The sequence below is a fragment of the Lycium barbarum genome, chromosome 8, assembly GCF_019175385.1.
Source record: "Lycium barbarum isolate Lr01 chromosome 8, ASM1917538v2, whole genome shotgun sequence".
Lineage (NCBI taxonomy): Eukaryota > Viridiplantae > Streptophyta > Magnoliopsida > Solanales > Solanaceae > Lycium > Lycium barbarum.
In genome coordinates, this window is record NC_083344.1 from 3,695,888 (window position 1) to 3,701,887 (window position 6,000).

The window sequence follows — 6,000 nt, forward strand, 5'->3', positions numbered from 1 at the left end:
ATAAAAATTGGTATATCTATCAGCTTTTTATCGTGATAGTTGTTTATCAATTCAATTATGATTGTCTTGCATTGTCTTGGTGCTTTGTTTACCCCAGAAATGTACTGTTACATTTTGAAAAAAAAGAAAGAGAAGATACTACACAGTGTAATGGAAAAATATACAAACTTTATGCAGCATCACTGAAGCACGATATACCCATATTTTGAGGTCAAAGCATCTAAAATAGTTCTCTATCGTCTTTTCAGGAATGGCTTTGATAACACTTTTGTCTGAAGTAATATTAGTTACACGTTAAATTATTTGAAAAAATTGAATTTAAATAATAGGGTGAAAATTGGCCATCCGATGATATTTTTACGTGACTTAAAAACATAATTAAAGTATTTCATAATAAATATTCAATTATCGTTTTTCTATTTTAATAAGACTAATTGTAAAGTGAATCTTTAAGTCTTCTTTCAATTTTTAAGGGATTAAACTTCTCATAAACACATAAACATACTTGAGAAAAAAGGAGTTAATGGTCACTTATACTACTATGAGAGATACTATATTGTAACTTATAAAAGTAAGATTTTATCTATCAACAGTACTACCGTGAAGTTAAAGGTATTAGTGGAGAACCATCAGTTATGAATTCTCGTACTTTCATAATTTTATCTCGTAAACATCACAACTAACGAGTTGATGAGGGTTCAAATATCTTTCCAAGAGGTAATTAAGCCATCAAGTGTCAAGATTTCCAAGTTGGTTGCAAGCCCAAATACCAAACGATCGGGGTTAACAGAGTTCGACAACTTGAGAGATGAAGTCTTGTTCTTGTGTAACCATAGCCTCATGTTTGTTTTGAAAAAAAAATGCATTTTTGCCCTTCAAATTGGCTGGTCTTTAATTTTTACCCTTCAAGATCGAACTTATGCCTAGCGATAGGGGTATTCATGGACCGAGTTGATTTGGGTTTTTCAAATACCAAACTAATTTTGTCTCTAAAATAATTACTTACAACAACAACTCAATAATTCACAAATTAAAATCAATCAGAGAATGTGTCATGCAATGACATGAATAGCAATTCAAATGGAGTGTCTTGCAATACAATATCGTGCTATGTAAATATTATGCAATGCAGTAGACACCTCTTACGCTCTACTCTCGTACACACATGCTATGGCAATGCCTCATAGTCATGACCCATGGGGGACCCACGAAGTCCATGTACCACTCGTGTTCTCCGGCAGAAACCTCGGAGGCTATCAATTTCTCTCAATCTCCGGCAAAGACCTCAGAGTCTCTCTGTCACTCTCAATCTCCGGCAAAGACCTCGGAGTATCTCTGTCACTCTCAATCTCCGGCAAAGACCTCGGAGTCTCTCAATCACTCTCCTCACCATTAGGAAAACATAAAAGTAATATGGAAGCATGTCATACATGATATCAGTCTCAACTATATCACCAATATGCAATAAACAAGTACAAGTCATATTATTGTCCATGGCTCAATAATCAATATTACCCTTCCCTTTCATAAGGTGAGTGAGCTAGTATGTGATAAAGATACAACTAGGTGATAATTACATCAAATAACACATAAAATATGGGATGCATGCCTCGCATGAAATCAACCTCAATAATCACCGCAGTCATAGGTTTCATAGATTCATACTAGGAAGTGTAATTCAATAATCATTTTCTCAGTAATAACCTTCCTCTTCCATATGACCAGTGAGATCACAAGAGAGAGGAAATTATATCAAGTACATGAAATCACAATACAGTGACAAGCTCATATAACGATATCACAATAATGATGACAAGCCCACGTAACAGCTGGCATTATCAACCTAGATGAAATTTACCTCCACACCATGCCTGAAGACCTATCATGCTTTCCCCGTCAATCACTACTATCTACATACGTTTTGCTAACCAGAGTCTAGACATAAAGTAAACCGTAACCTACCTCAATGTCGAACAGGTGTCACGAACTTTCACACCAAAGCTTTTTCCTTCTGAAGTGCTTCCGAACGGACAAGGTCTTATGTGCCAAGAAATATTCTTCTTCCACCTTACTTCACTTCGAAGAAAGCCCGAACTCAACAACACGACAAAACAAACGACGAGATCGAAGCGGTGAGCGAAACCCGTCATAAAATTATATAACGTTGTTGCTTGCTTAATCTTTTAAGTACTGAGCCTAATGTTTATGGAGTAGTACGTTGCTGCTCACTTCTTTTTCATTTGCTGCTCAAGAGAAAGAAAATTGAAATAAAGTCACTGCTATTTTCTAGTGTGGCCGACGTTAGAATGTTTGGAAAAGGAAGTTGTGGCATATTTCCTTCTCAAATCTTTGGTTCAGCCAAAGTGAGATATATGTGTATATTTTCCATTAATGGGTAGTGGGGACCGCACATGTGAAACATAATTAGTTTCCCCCAAGGTTCCACACAAGACTAATAATGATCCTAGTTAAAAGTTGCCTCATTTTTATTTAAATGGTGCTACTCTCTTTTTTTTAATTGTTTATTCCTCCACTCTTAGTACTACTAAATATTTAAACAACTTCCTTTGCCTTCTCTGGAAAAGCAAACACCAGAATTCACATTCCTCTACTCAATAATCCTCTTACCAATGAATTTGAAGGACCATGAAAGAGATGACTTGTCTCTAATCTTTTGCTAGCCACCAAAGCAACGGTGCACCCACACTAAAATCATTATCCAAAATAATCTTTTTACTCAACCATTTTGTTTTATTTAAAAATTATCCACTCCGTCAAATACCATATTTACCCACTTACGCCTTATATGTGTGCAAATAATATTTCTATGAATAAACTATTCTCACACATTAAATACATATGTTCTAAAATTTACTCGTCAATTAAATAACCGAATCACCCGTTATCGTAAGCTATAGACAGCAAGATTAGACCACGAAAAGGGTGTTTTAGGGATATTAGGCCTAAAAGTGCTAAACGACTAAATGGGTCGTTACATCAGATACCAATTAAACAATCACTCGTCCTCGAGCGACAAGAGAGAATGAACGCTGACGGTAACTAAAGAATCTTTAATAGGACAATGCGGGAAATCTCTATGGAATGCATCATAAACATTTCTCTCTCGCCTTACTAGCTGGAACTCCCTCTAACTTAGATAAAAGACCTAATTTTCATATTTCCAAATTCAAATTTTCCCCCATCCTCGGTTTCTGAATATAAGCACTGCTTTTTGTCAAAATGTTCTAATCCTATATAACCAAACCTATGAACGTTATCGATAGGCCCCACAATTTTCCTTAGAACCACACCAACCTTAGACTAAGACACAAATCTTGCCCACTCTGAACTGGTAAAGTATTCTGATTCCACTAACCCTTCTTTCATGGATAAACCCCAATTACATATGTTTTGAAATCTGTATAGATATAAATACCAACGTGCAGCACCCATGTTTTTCCTAGAAGTAGAAAGAAAAGAAAATGAATTCTTGAAAAAGAGAAAGAGCAGGGACGTTAGTTGCTGCTATGGGAAATTGGCTTGGCAGGTCATATTAATTTTTTCCCTATAGATAGAAATATATCATTCAACCATGTATTTTTTTTTTTTTTTTTGCTGCTCTCCTTTACCTTAGTAGAAAGTGGTCCCCATTGGTGGAACTTTGTTCCATTAAAATGAAGACAAAACGTTGCTCCATATTCCTTTCATAAGTAAATGACCTTTCTTTTATAAATATGAATCCTTTCATAGTGGACCTTGGGGTCCACTTCCATAATTTACTTCAATAATAACCCTCTCATCTAAATATGTCACCTACATGAATATGACACATATGCCACTAGTTGATGCCACCAGATTCGTACATATATATGAGTCATTTGTCATCCTACTACAATTATTAAATAATTCCTTGTTCACAATCTCTGAAATTATGATCACTTAAGGCTGCCAACAAAACACAACAACAAGTTGTGGCTCTTTTTTTTTTCTTTTTTTTTTTTTAAATACAAGCTGGCCACTTTTCCTCTCATTATGCCTAAAAACGTGGAAATAAAGATAATGATGGAATCCACTTTACATTTGGCTTTATTTGGCCCATGTCCACCACTTAGTCAATTACTCAATCAAAATGGTAAATTAGAACACTTATTTTATGTCATTCATGGAAATATTAAAGTTGACCTGTAGCACATGACGTAATTACAAAATGAAAAATTCTACCAAGGCTTAATACTATATTAATGGTTATATGAAAAGATAAATGGACAAGAAAAGGGAGTTATCCGCTTTGCCAAGAAAAGCTATGAACAGATGCTGCAATTCTCCATATTCATAAAAAGCAAATTGAACCCACAATCATTACTAATATCATCTTTGACATGAACACTATAACCTAACCACTAAGCACATGGAGGATTAATTATATTACACCAAGAATCAATAATTGGAAGAAATCCTTACTTGCACAGTTGAGTTCCTAGAATTCTTGTTGGAACGTTTCTGCTCTAAAAAAAAAAAGAATTATTCCAAAGCTAAAGATGTTGCTGCCAACGTATTGCTTTTCAATTTCATTCTCAAAGTTAAAGTTGCTGCCAACATTTCTACTCCTCTTAAAATAAATAACTCCCATTTGTTAGATAAAGAATTGGACTCCATATAATGGACCGTGAGCTGTACATCATAGCTATTACTTTACTATACTCTATTCCTATCCTAATGATGCCTACTTGTATATATTTACATAATGACTTGTAATCACGGCCACCACACCACTATAAGTACATAGTCCCACTTTGTTGCCCATTTCCTATAATTTCACGTGTAGGTGTGGTTGACAACAAGTCACCATTCTAGTTATAATTATTTAAGTTCCTTCTACTTTTTCATCTTTCTTTTGGAACATAACGTGCACAAAACAAAGGGTAGTGAGCTTAGCCCACTTACTTACTCCACTAATTCATACAAAATTTCATATATTAAATCCTTAATTAAATTTCCATACGTTGCAGTTAATCTCTAAGAAGATAAAACAACGTTGCCTTAAATATAGATATATAAGTACTGTACGTTTTCCTTGGTATTCTTTGTTTTGTTTGCTGAAAATTATTCATCATCCATAGTGATATGTATTCCAAAGTTCAACAAAGTGTAGTGGCCAACCTCTTCCTTTTTACACATGAATATCATAGGGAGACACACTTATACTTGTCCATGATATTTCACCACTACCACTTAATATCATAATTAGTCACCAAATAATATACTTGTCTTAATAATGCCAAGAACTACTCCTCCCTTCACACGTTGAGAAGGGAGTAGATATATATATATATATATATATATATATATATATAAAACGTGGCTGCTTACTCAATTAAAGCTACTGCCCAACTTCTTATAATGTTTCATCCACTAATTGTTGTCCAACAATTTAGAATTAATTTGTTTGTTAAATGACCACTCCACTATATCTATACCCTATTCCCACCTTTTCATAATTATGTTCCACTTCCACCAACCTTTAGAAAGGAAAAGTCATAGCACTAATCCATTAATCAAATTATTTTTATCCTTTATCCCCACTACAATCCAACATTAATAACAAAAATGCCCAGCTGTTTCATCTCGTTTCTCGTTCCAACTGATCCCAAAACTCGCTTTTGATGCTTCCAACGGATTCCTTGTGAAATTTCACTCAAGTTAGGCTTTTGAATCACTCAATTTGACCTTATAATGAATGAGATATGGTGGTTTCAAGTTTTGGAAAGAATGTTTGACAACAAGTGGTATCAGAGCTTAAAGAACTTCACTCTATACCGACTTGTTTGACAACAAGTGGTATCAGAGCATAAATGAGAGCAGAAGGTGAATGTTATATCCCGAAATTTCGTACATTTAGTAAATCAAAAAAATTGTGACTAATAAGAAATAAGGTAATATTTTGATTTTATTTAATATATATGTTGTTCATGAAAAATATTGACGCGAAAATATGGAGGA